Source organism: Meriones unguiculatus, chromosome 9 (genome assembly GCF_030254825.1).
Source record: "Meriones unguiculatus strain TT.TT164.6M chromosome 9, Bangor_MerUng_6.1, whole genome shotgun sequence".
NCBI classification, from domain to species: Eukaryota; Metazoa; Chordata; class Mammalia; order Rodentia; family Muridae; genus Meriones; species Meriones unguiculatus.
The window spans coordinates 46,817,840-46,831,616 of record NC_083357.1 but is presented as its reverse complement, the minus strand read 5'-3'; the positions used below and the strand labels follow the sequence as shown (position 1 = coordinate 46,831,616).

The window sequence follows — 13,777 nt, the reverse complement described above, 5'->3', positions numbered from 1 at the left end:
CACTGCACTATGTTCTAGGCCTCTGAAATTCATCATCACATACAGTGTTCTAGATTCCATTTTTCACAAGTTTAATGTGGGACACAGGAAACAAGCAATGTTTATTGTGCAATTCCAATAGATATTTTTGGAATATTGGTTTAGAGTCAGTCTCCATAGTTATTTCAATTTCCCAGTTTAAACCAAAAGCAACAACCTATCTAGAAATTTCACGATCGTTCTTCAAGCATCAGAGTAAAGCATTGATGATTCATGTTATAATTTAAAAATATTTTAAGACTACACATACTTTGTAACCATTCCTCTTATAATCAAAATAACTTGATTATCTGCAAGGAGATAACTGAAAGAACCCTCCCAATGTATCTAAAACTGCTGCAGAACTCCAAACCAATAGGAAAGGAGAGGATGAAATAAGGATTTCTCAGTCACTAGAAATATGTGAACTTCAAGGGGCGAGATGGACTCGTGCTTTTCAGATGGCGAGGACCAAGACCTCTGGGATGGCTTTACATGGCTTTCACTTTATTTGTTTCATTTTCATTTGCTTCTTCTCTGACTTCTTTTGTTCTCTCCTCAAAGCAGCTTCCTCCAGCCTGTGCTGCTTCTCAGGGTCCTCTCGTTCATGATCCACTCCTTCTCGGCTCTTCTCCTCACACCAGGACTGTGCAGCTTCCTGTCTCTGCACGTGTCAGCTTCAAAAAGTTCTCTTCCACTCAGGCATGGTTCTTGTCTGCTTTTTGTTTGCCCTCTGTTGAGTTGGAACTTTTTGGCTTTATCAATAGAATAAATCACCATGTTCATCAGAGGTAGCAAAGCTTCCATATCCTTTGGGTATATATTACCTGAGCCAGGCACATTAAATGTAAACAGTAGTGACCTCTTAGTGTCAGGCAGCTTTAAAGGCTGACCTTCCTCTTGCATAATCTTTGGATCAGAGAATTGTTCTGAAAAATGAACAGATTCAATCTTGTCAGCATAGTGTGTAAGAAAGTGAACCATCTTTGTGTCCATCATTCCTTCTGCGACTTTTCCCATTTCTGACAGAATGGCCAAAGAGTCTGGCAGTCCATACTTTTTCCAGACTTAGGTTTATCACTACAAAACTCACATCTTTCATCTCTTTCTGCAGTCACACCAAAGCTTTGTGAGTGCCACAGCAAACACATATGTGTCCATGTCTTCATCATTCATGGTTACTTTTATTTGCACTTGATCACTCACTGGCCTCATCATCCAGGCCAGGACATTAAGCAAGTCTTGTCTCTTAAGGAACCTCAGCTGGATGAGCATGCCTTCACAGCACACTCGACCACAACAGGTTATAGATGTGCTCATTCTCCTGATTCAGCTTCCCTGTGCTTGTGGCTCCTTTGTTAGTTCCATCATTCCCCACCAAGGTAAAATTGCTTTCCAAAAGCTCTCTGTGAGAATTAAACCAGGCCTGAGCAAGTCGTCTGTTTTTATTCTTCCCAATGATGTAGTTCATGATATAGGCCAGCAGACCAGTCAACATCAAAATTTCTAGGTAAAAACTCTCCCAACTGTTCTGGAGGTGTGCAGGGACATCAACAATTGTTATTGAATCTTTATTTTTGCTGGAAGAGGTATCTGGTTTGTCTTCATAACCCTCAAATTCTTCATCATTATATGGCTCCCTCCTGGGTATCTGCATCTTCAAAATCTCCTTCTTGGTTTTCATCCTGCCTTTCCAACTCTACTGTGGTTTTGTCTTTATCATCTTCCGAGGTTATCCCCCGCAGAGGAGATTCTGTAACAGCATCTTCCATGACATCCTCAAACATGGCGAAATCGTTATCATCATACTCTACCAAGTCTTCCTCATCCTGCACTCGAGGTTGCGACCTGGCCGGGGCTCCTGAAGGCTAGCACCGCCACCCAGCCTGCCTTTGTCTAGTTTCTGCCTTCAAGTTACAAAGATATTTGCGGACCACAACGTCACTGAACAGCTCAGAACAGGTAGCTCAGTCACAGCCCCCTCCCCACCCCTTCTGCTTTTTTTTAATGTTCCTTTCTGATGAAGTTAATGACGCCCGGTGACAATGAAGATGATTGTGATGGAAAATAGCCCATGGGAGTGAGTCCTGGGCCTCACAAGTGACCATCATCAAACCTTTGGAAGTATTAAAGAAAGTTTACAGAAAGGGTACCGAGAGGGTAAAGAGATTGGAGACTTTTTTTTAAAAGCAGTAAGCAAAAATGAGACTCATGAGCCATGAGGAAACTTATAAGATGGACAAGGATCCCTGAGGCAGTATTTCCATAAGAAAGGCAATGTAAATGGTTAAGATGGAAGCCTCCAAAAAGAAAACAAAAACAAACAAAAAAACAAAACAAAACAAAACAAAATCAAACAAAAAAAAAACATACCTTAAGTAAAAATGGCAGTTTCAGCTGGAAAAGGGATTTGTGATAAAATATGAAAAATTACTTATAAGTCCATCTTGGAGAACAAGAAGATAGAAATTAGTCCTCAAAAGAGTGGATGCCCAGAGGACCAAGACAGCAGTGGCTATCCACAGCTGAACCCCTATACAAGGTTCATCAAACAGTGAAGGACAAATAAAATATTCTGTGTGAGCTGCAGAAATTAAAGACAAAGGGGCCACAGATTTCAAACAATCTGAATGTAGAAAAATAAACAGCAACGTCTATGAAAGCTATAACTCAGTTCCCAGCCCCAGCCTTTGTGAGGAGACTGGGGAAGTGACCATGGAAGAGGAGACAAAGAAAGCAAGGTGGTTGTGGTGATTCAAATGAGGATGGCCCTCATAGGCTCATCTGTCTGAATACTTGGTGCCCAGTTGGAACTGCTTGGGAAGGATTAAGAGATGTGGCCATGTTGCAGGACGTGTGGCTTTGGAGGAGGGAATGTATCACTGGGGGTGGGCTTTGAGGTTTCAAAACTCACACTGTTCCCAGTGTGCCCTCTTCTGCCTCTTTGTGAATCAGAATGTGAGCTCTCAGCCACTGCTCTAGATGTCTGTCACCATGCCTTCACTCTGCCATCACAGATTCTAACCCTCTGGAACCATAAGCCCAATTAAACTCTTTCTTTTGGGCGTTGTCTTGGTCATGATGCTTTATCGGTGCAATAGAAAAGTAACTAAGACACAGGGGTTTAAGATTTACTTACAGTCCACACCTGTGATTCCAGCACTCTGGGAGGCAGAGGCAGGAAGATCTCTGTGAGTTCAAGGCCAGCCTTGTATACAGAGTGAGTTCAGGACAGCCAAGGCCATACAGAGAGACCCTGTCTCAAAAAAAAAAAAAAAAAAAAAAAACCAAACAATTGAGCCAGCATAGCACAACATGCTTGCAAGTCCAGCACTGGGGAGACTTAGGTGGGAGGACTATGAGTTAAAAATGGCAAGACTCCTCGCAAAAGAAAATCAAAATAAAAACCTAGTGAGGAAAAAACTCCTTCCCAATGGTGACAGTGCTAAAAAGTGACTGTTGATGCCTAGAAAAGCTCTGGACACAGGAAAGACTTAACTATGTGCAGGTTCTGAGCTGAGCCCACAGGAGGCCAAGATTGGTAAGTGAGAGTTGGTGATGAAATAAAAAAAGAAACAAAAGCTGAATCCTAGCAGGTTCAGTTTTCCAGAGAAAAGAGTGCCAGAGAGAAAGAGATAGATAGGACCCAGGACTCCTTAGCATCCTTCACAAAAAAACACATAATATGTGACAAATCTCTTTTATACTTACCAGGAATTTGAATTGAACCGGGGATTTTCTGTACTGAGTCATTTACAAGGAATGATGCACCAATCCGTTTCCTCATCTACATGTGCTCCTTTGTTATTGGCTGAGGACTTGATTTCTTCTGTCTTTGATCCTGGGCTGATACCAATGTTTCCTTTGCCAGGACACAACTGAAGACACCCTGGGAGAGCTGAGACTAGGCCTCACACATGCTCATAGTTTCCATTGATACCTTCTTTAGAATACTGCTGTGGTTCTGAGTTCTGTCTGCTTCTTTCTTCAGGGTGTGCAAGCCACTGCAAACAGGGCTGGAGAAGATGAAGTGGAGCTAGAACTAGTAGGGTCTGTTGGAGGTGCCAGGGGTGTGTTATTTGCATGAAAGGGAATTCCAGGTGTTAGGCTACCTGACTACCACAAAAAAGGACTATGTACACCGGGGCACGCAGGCACCGAACAGCAAGAGGGAGATCCTTACTCCTGCCAGTCTGAAGATTTTGGGGGTTTGGACACATCTCGACCTTACTCTGTGCTGGGTTTCTCCAGGGCCACACATAACACAAAGGGCTAAACAGACAAAGGGATAAAGCTATCCATTCCAGCAAGGCCTTGTCACAAGCCAACCCAGCAGCTGAATGTAGCTTCATGAACGAGCCAGGTAAGGCACCTGAAGATCCATCCTCTCAGCAATACATGCTTATAAGCCATTGAAATTTTGGTCTTAAGCAAGCAATTTTGTGAAAATTTGTTGTTAAAAAGTAAAGAGCTGATACACACATACAAATGTAACCAATGTGCACTTATGCAAACCTGCTGAGGAAAAACAACAAAAAATAAGAATCAAAGCATTTACACCAAAGAACTTAGTGCATAGTACTTACTTCAAAAAACAGGAGGGAATTCTAACACAAAATCCAGTGTTCAGGGAATGGTTTGGCAGAGGAACACTTGCAAACAGAAAGTAGTGAATAAAATCCAATTAAAATGAGGAAATAAATTATAGAAAATGAAGTCAAATTAATGACTGGTTAGCAAAGGAAGAATAGACTCAAATGGAAATTTTGTAAGGAGAGTTAAAAGAAGGACAACAGTCAAGAACAAGAACAAGAAATTAACAGATAAGAAAATGTTGAAATGGGGGCTGAAGAGATGGCTCAGGAATTAAAAGTGTGTACTGCTCTTTCACCAGACCAGAATTTGAGCCCTAGACCCATGGATGGAGACTTACAACTGTCCATAACTGCGGCTCCAAGAGATCTGACATCCTTTTTTGGCTCCTGGGAGCACTGTGCTATACACATTAAAAATAAAATAAATCTTAAAAGTAAAAAAAAAAAATGTTGACACAGATAACAAAATTAAGGCCTGGCATATATACTGATATTTTAAAATCTGATCACGTGCAGTTTCTTCCAGGCTATACTCATGACATAGAGAATGTTCCTCATTAAATAAAACCTGACTGCACAGGCTGAAATAAACATAGCCTAGTTAAAGCTTTTAGACTTGTTAGATATAAAGTAAATTTTAATGTAATTATCATTAGAAACAGAGGAAAATAATCCCCAGGGCCCCTAGGCCAAAGGTGAGAGGAGCCAAGTAGCTTGCAAGGGCAAAAGGCTTAGATTTTTGTCTAAGAGTAACACAGAAAAGACTACAATTGGAAGCAACACTGCCCAGAAATGCAGAGATGCTAGACCAGCAAATGAAGGGGGGAGGAGGTGAGGATGAGCCTGCCGTGCTCCTTCAAGTTCCAGTCCACAGAGGCTGGGGAGATGGGTCAGTAGCTGAGAGTCCTGTTGCTCTCTCAGAGGACCTTGCATCAGTTCCCAGCACCCACATCATGGCTCACACAACCATCCATAGCTCCAGTTCTAGGCGATCCGATGCCCTCTTCTGACTTCCATTTGGACATTAGGCATGCACGTGGTACACACACATACGTGCAAGCAAAACACCTATACACATAAAATAAATAAATTTTAAAACAAAAAATAGAAGCTACAAAAAGCCAACAACGAACAAACATGAAACGCACCACATATGCTCAAGATGCCATCCTCACAATGCCCTGAGGGGCAAAAGGCTGCAGCCCTGTAAGCACTCAGTGTATTCAAATGCACACCTAAGGACAGCGTGGTGTGTTTTGTCATCACAGCACATAAATACGAGTGGAGATAGTAGGTTGAATAAGTTGATTACTACATAAGTGACAGTAGAAGTCAATAATTAGACTAATAATTAGTCAAATATTAGACACTGGCAAACAAAAGCAAGAAATGTCTATGTGTACCTGTAACTCTAGCACTGAGGATAAGTAGGCAGGGAGGGTTATGAGTTTGAAGCCAGCCTGGGTGACATGGCAGAATTCAATCAGAAAATAGGAAGGGAAGGAGGGAGGGAGGGAGGGAGGGAGGGACTTACAAAGTAGTACATCGTTAAGTGAGAAAATGGAAAGCAAAGGCAGTAAAAAAAAAAAAAAGGGTTGAAGTACAAAGGCAATCCACTAGAGCAGAACTGAAGTCATTTTTAAGTTCTAATTTTATTTTGTGTGTGTCTTGCCTGCGTGTATGTATGTGTGTGTATGCATGTGTGCCTCCTATGTGCCTGGTTGGTGTGTAAGGGGGCCAGAAGAGGGTGTAAGATCTCCTGGAACTGGAATCACAAATGGTTGTGGGCCATGGGTGCTGGGAATCAAACCCAGGTACTTTGGAAGAGTAGCCAGTGCTCTTAACCACTGAGCCATCTTCACCTCCCCCAAAAAGTCTTTCTTACATCAGAAATTAAAATCTCAACCATAATGGAAAATATGTGCAGAAACACAACAAACACAAAATAAAACAATTGAAATATGAGATAAGATGATTGAGTTGTGCTTAAATATACTAATTGTATCAATAAATGTGATGGGACAAATTAACACACTAAAAAGGGGGATTTTCAATTTGGTTCAAAAGTTGACCCTTTATATATGCTATATATAACACCTAAAACATAGTGACTCCAAAGGTCTAGACCAAAGGACAAGTAATTAAAATAAGACAGCTAATGTTGAGATTATGACACCCAAGCAGAATTTCAGCCTATAAAAGTGTTACATGTAGCCAAAAAATACATAATTCTCAAAGCCTTGACAACAGAGGTTGTGAGGATCTGTGCTGCAAATAAACCATCAATCACTGTTACAAAGCACAAAATTATAAGAGATGAGAAAAAGGCATCAAATTCATAGTGGATTTTATTTTCAGTTGCCATTCTTAGTACAAATCAACTGAAAGTGGCAAAAATAAGAATGGTGACCTAAGCAATGTAGGTGATAAAACATGATGTATTGGGTAGGTATAAAGACTTTGCACACTGATAACAGTCAGCATGCCTCTGGGCTTCAAGACAGCTCAACAGGTGAAGGCCCTTGATTCCAAGCCTGAGAACTAGATTCAAACTCCAGGACCCACATGGTAGGAGAGAATTGACTCCCAAAAGCTGTTCTCTGACCTCCACACACATAATGATGCGCTTGAGTGCATAAGTACACACATACAATAAACATACAGATGTCATTTTAAAATTAAAATAAAAGATATACCATCTTCCCAACTCCACACAGAACAACCAGAAAAGGCAGGGGAAAAAGGAAGCATGAAAGGCTGGAGATACAGCTCTTGCCTAGCATGCACCAGGCCTGGGTTCAAGACCTTAGCAATGCATGCATGCACACCAGTAAGTTCCATGAAACGGTTCACATTGAAGCGTTGAGGAATGAACAGATGATTCAATGAGCTATGTTGAAATTCCACATCAGAAAGAAAGAGGGAGAGAGAGAAATTAGATATCATATCACACATACACACACAAGTCTGTTTCCATCAGAAAGGCCAAACTACAATAATGCAATAGATAAAAATGTCCTGGATCTTTGTAATAAAAAAACATTTAACACATTTTTAAAAGCGATGTAATCCCATAAAGAAAAAAATGGATTTTAATGACATTAAGGCCAAGAAATTCTATCCATCAGAAGACATCATAGGTGGGGAAAACAAGCTGCAAACTGGGACTAAGAATTTGTAATCTGGATAACCAGCCAAAGGTGAACAGCAGGAACACTTGCATTAATAAGAAAAAGAAAACATGAGTTTTAAAATGAGCACCACCTGGAGGGCCACCATTTCGAACCAACGAGGTGGGCAACAGTCAATGGATCTCCTACTGCACGTGGATAGATGGCCGGAAGAGCACCAGCAGAGTCACCCAGAAAAACAGTGCTCACAGCTGCACCCCAAACCTGTTCATCACCTCCACAACTGGACCCAGTGCAGGCGCTCAGCATGCTTGCATGTGAAACTGGCTTAATAAAACAGCATTTGCTCGTCCTATATGTGACACACGCTGATATTTTCTAGTTTTTCACATCTTTTACACCCTTCCTGTAAGGATTTGCCTTGCCGCTCTGTTTCCTTACCCTCGTGATTCGCGAAGTGGCTTTCCTGGCGTAGAGCGTACTGGGATTTCTTCTGAGCCTGTGAGTCTCTCTCATTTGACTTCCATTTTCCGCCCATGGTTTTTCTTCACTTTTGAGAACCTGTCTCAGCTTTCGACAGTGCCCAGACGCTCAGATCACACATCCATCCTCTTGGCAAGCAGCTGTTGGAGCCAGCAACCTCAGCTGCAGTGTCTGATCGTCTAGACTCCAGTTCTGCCATGGTAACGTCTGTGAGGTCTGCGGATAGGCCAGTCTTCATTCCCTGACGCCCACAGCACCCTCAGTGTGGCTTTCCACTGAGGGGCCACACACCTGGGGTGGACAAGTGTCTTTTGGCCAAATGCAAGCCGAGTTGAAACCTGGAGCCTTCCCACACTCCTAAACCACCTTTGCTTTTGAAATGCTGCTGCTACCATCCTCTAAACTGATCTTCATGACTTACTATCATGTTTGAAAAAACACCTCCCAAGAGAATCTCTCACACGATCTCTCAGGAAACATGAAAAATATTCATGACAACCATTTCTCATAATAGGAAGCAATGTGGAGTCAACACGTGCCTGCTTTCCGATGAAAGGGTTGTTTAATGTTTACAATTGATGATTATAGGGGAGTGAAAAATTCAAGAATACAACATGGGTAAATATTGAAAATATGCATATAGGTGATTTGTAAAAGAACAGACAATATACTCTCATAATACTCAAAAAATAAAGATAAAATTTATAGTGAAATGTGCATATACAATACAGCTATTTTTAAGACATCAAAGAAAAAGTAAAACTGCAATCTAGGAGGCTGGCTAATCCTCTCTGGAGACAGCATTAGGTGAGAAGACAGTTTCAATCATATTTTTTAAATATTTATCATTCATATGTGCATATAATGTGTTTAGACCAAATTCACCCAAGTTTTATTAATATTTATCTTGCTCTGCTTTCAAAATTGAATACTGATTTCATCAGTATTCTCAGAATCTGTGATCATATTATCCTTATTTATATTTCTACAGTCTAACCCCTGCCCCTCAGTCCTTCCCTAGTTCCTTTGTTCCTTCATGGAAGAACCCAAGACCTGCTTCAAGCCAAGACTCTGTCACATACATGCCAAAGTCAGCCTGGGCAGATGGATTCTTGACTGCAGCCTCAAAGGGGGCAAAGTACCCCTCTTTCTCCTGAACCCCTTCACTACTCCCTTATCCTGAGGAACTACTGAACACTTTCCTTTCTCTTTAGAGCAGAGACCCAAACACCAGCATCCCGTCTCTGCGGACCTCCGCTGTGATGACAACTGCTCTTCCATGATGATAAACGCCCTGACATGGCAGACTGAAAGCTTTAAAACCATGTTCAAAAAGAAGTCCTTCCTTGTTTCTGTCAGTTTTTGTTGTTGTTTCACAGTGATGCAATGTAACCAATACAGTAAGGTGTAGCATATGTACTTAGAGGAGAAATAATCAGTCAAGACATTTACTTTATTCCCAAGTTTGTTCCCTTGTATTATTTAAACACTGTAGTTACTTTTCTGTGGCTGTGATAAAATACCATGAGCAAAGTAACTTAAGGGAAAAAGGCTTATTTTGGCTTACAGTTCCAGAAGGATGAGTCCATGAGAGCAAGAGGGAGTGTGAGGCTGGAGCAGGAAGCTGAGAGCTTACTTCTTCAAACAGAAGAACAATGAGAGAGCTACTGGAGACAGAAGCCTGCACTGACATTCTTCCAAGGCCATACTGGGGACCAATGGTTTCAAAATATGAGCCTAGAGGGGCATTCTTATTCAAAACCACATGTTTAACATTCCACTTTGTCTATTGGTATTCCATTATATCTTTTTTTTTTGTGTGGATGGTAGTAGTTGTTGCAATTAGAATATACTTAAACCTCCAGGTCTATACAGTGTTCATAGAGTGTAGAAACTTCTAGCTATGTACATTTCTTGACCCTTCCCCAAATATCTTTTGTGTTAGGTGATCCAAAGTACTGTCAAACAGTGCTATAGTTTTGGGTCTAAATAGTTCTATGTGGTTTAATGAGCTAAATAAGATCCAACTTCCATTTGCTATATCCTTTAGAATGATTTCTTTATGGTTCTTGAGATGTGATACTCTTTGACAAAAAAATGTTATTTGCATCTCTGGAAGTGTGTTTTTGCTCGGTAGAAAGTTCTGGATTCACAATTTGGGTTTCACTTTCAATAGTTTAAGGTGAACATCCAGTAGGAGGGCTACTGATGAGAACTCCATGATTATTTTCATGTGTTTTCCCATATGTGCCATTTATATCTTTCTATGAGGAGGTATTTTGTTTTTGGCTTTAGATTCAGTGTCTCATGCAGCCCACTAAAGCTCCAAACTCACTATGCATTTGAGGATGACCTACATTGAATCCTTGGTCCTCCTGCCTCTACTACCCAAGGGTGGGAAGGTGTGTGTCACCATGCCCGGCTTCCTATAGAAACTTTAAAAATTAATGTCAATCTTGTGTAGTTTAATAATGATATATCTAGGCACAGGATCTTTTAACTTGTTGGGCTTAGATTTAGGTCATCATTTTAAATCCATAATTTTTTGCCTTTTCACCACCTTTATTATACTTCTGGTCATTATGCCTTCAAATATTGTCTCTGGCTCAATATTTATCTTCACTCTGTTTGAGGTTCCTTTATATTTCTTATATGTATTTATTTATATGTCTGGGTGTAGCTGTATTTATTTAAGCTATTTTATTTGGGTTCTTATAGCTCTACTTCCCTTCCAGTCCTTATCTACCTTAATCCCTTCCAATCCCTCAAAACTTGGTAGGATAGAAAGAAGGTTAGAGGGGAAAGGGGCATAGGTCTTTTTAAACTACTTCCTGCTGGTTAGGGTCATTTGGTTCCTTGAGGCAAGTCCAATCTTCCTTGTTAGGATATCTCCAACTTCTTCTCACCAAACTGCAACAGCAACCAGGAGCAGCAGCCTTCTTCTTCTTCTTCTTCAAAGCCCCACTCCTACCCCCACCCCCCATCCTCTCTGGGCTCTGGCATTTATAACCATTCAAGAGTCTCCTGAATTAAACTATCTGCTGCTGTAAAGATCATGTCCCTGCTAATGCAGGAGACAATTATAGTTGATGGCTATGGCCAAACTGAGGCAGCCCCATATCCGATGCCTGGGATTAAAACAAAACATAGTCACATAACTAGGGTTTTAAAGAAATCAAACTCTCACTACCTCTGGGCCTATGTAGGCCGGTGTGTGTGTGTGTGTGTGTGTGTGTAGGTCAGAGGACAACATGTCAATTCTCTTCTATCATGTGTGTGATGGTTTCAACAGGAATGGCTCCATAAGCTCATGTATTTGAATGCTTGGTTATTAGAGAGTGGTGCTACTTGACAGGAATTAGGTTCCCCTTGCCAGAAAGACTCAGAAGCTACGACTGGAGTTTTAGCTACCTGAATCACATGGTCAACCACTGGGAATTGTCCCTAGCATTGAGAAGAGAAAAGTAAAAAACCAAAACACTCCTCAATTAGAAAACAGAACAATGGGATACAGTCCCTGTGGAGCCCCAAGGTGCTATGTCCCTTCTACAATCTGTTACATACTTTTCAAAATCTTCAAGTTGGGCTCCACGTTTTCTGCAGTTTGTTTGTAATCAGTGGGGGAGAACAGGGTTTAACAGGCATGGTAGGGCTCCCCATGGCCTCCCACTACCCAACTCTAGTCAGCCTCTCCTCACCATTCACACAACCACGTTGCAAGGTGGCCAGAAATGCCCTCTTACCTCTCTCTGGCTGGACAAACATCCAGTGTGTGCTTGTGTCTCCCTGCCTACCACTCTGACTAGCTCATGCTGGAAAGTCCCAGACCGAGGCTCTTTCCTGAGCTACCTAACACCCCTGTAGATCATATAGCCTGAGACTGCCATGCTGATATCACATGTAGGCCATTCTTCTGGACCACGGGCATGCCTATGGATAGCCCACATATAAAGGGCTGGCTCAAGCCCTCAGCCCTCTCTTCATTTGCTCCTCCTCCAGTCCCAACATTTTCCAATTACTTGCACCTCCATATGCCCCAATGTTAGGAATAAAGTTCTAAAGGTACCTTTGGCTCTTTTCTCATTGTTACCAGGCATTCCATCTGCCAGAGGCATCTTCAAATATCCATAGTTCCTTGATTTCTCTTTATTGTTTACTCCACCTCAGCTTGCTCCAAGCCACCCTCTGGATTATCAGCCATTTCATCTGTTTTGTGAGTGTGTTTGATTATTGTATTTTATCGTAGGCTTTAAAAATTGGAGTCTGTTGGCCACCCTGTAATTGAGCAAGTTTGTGCCCTTGTTTCAACAGCAAGTGTTCAAAGCTCTGTAACATTTTGGCAGGCCACAACATATTTTAAACATTCTCAGTATTGTCATGTTTTGATGATCTAAACTAGAACAAGTTACTACTGCAGTTGTTTAGGAGAAGGACATAGTCACCCCACAGGGTGATACATGTAGTTGGCACGTGTGTGTTCAAACCACTCATCTTCTTTAACACCTCTTGTTCTCCAGAGCAGTGACTGAGATTTGACAACTAGCAGCCCTACAGTTGAGACCTGGATCTCTCTTGTACCCAATTGGTGAAAGAGAGCCATGGGATTGGCTTCAGATCAACAGGTAGAAATGGTTAAGGTTAATCAGAGAGGCATATCAAAAACTGAGAATAGCCTAAAGGTTGGCCTCTTGAGTCAAACAGCCAACCTGTGAATGCAAAGGAAAAGTACTCAAAAGAAACTTAAAGTTACATGCCAGCGAGCACACAGATGATATGAATGTTCGAATGGTCTTAACAGAAGACCAAGGCAACCACTACATTCCTTTAAGCCAAAACTTACTTCATCCAGAGCAAGGACTCAGGTTTCTAAATAAAGGCAGAAAGCCAGCAAGATGGCTTAGTGGGTACAGGAACTTGCTATACCTGGAGCTCACCTGGTACAAGTCAGAGTCAACTCCCACAAGTTGTCTTATGCATATGCATACTGTTGCAGGCACATGCCACCCCTCCCAAATAAATATAGGTTAATATTATTTTTAAGATTGTTTTTTTAAATAGTAAATAAGGTAGATGTATGTGACAAGCTGCAGAAGGCCAAGTGTGAAGCCGACGAAGGTCATTTGTGAGGGAAAAAGCTGTCTCCCTGAAATCAGTGAGAAAATGCAGGTTGAATGGGAAATGCACCCATGAGCTCGCTTTTTAATGCATGGAGACTCTAGCTGGTAATGCTATTTCGGGGGCTATAGACACTTTAGGAGGGAGGTCTAGTTGGAGGATGACGTTTCGCTGGGGTGGGGGGAGTTTCCTGTGTACAGTATCCCCAGCTGCTTTGTCTTGTTTTGCTTCACCACCAGCCTGGAGTAAGCAGTTCTCCTCCATCGTAGACTCCCACATCCCCAAGCCCATGAGGCCATGTGACCACGAACTGAACCCTCTGAAGCTGTGAGCCAAATAACTTCCTTCCTCCAGTTGTTTCTGTTGGGCATCTTGTCGTGGAAAAAGAAGCCACCAACCAATACAAGCAGCAAGTGCTGGGGTAGAAGCCGCGTT

At 41.8% G+C, this 13,777-nt stretch overlaps 1 pseudogene; it reads right to left on the bottom strand.

The window, feature by feature from the left end:
• Positions 1-520: 520 nt before the first annotated feature.
• Positions 521-8,282, bottom strand: LOC110555695 (PAT complex subunit CCDC47-like; annotated as a pseudogene).
• Positions 8,283-13,777: the final 5,495 nt, after the last annotated feature.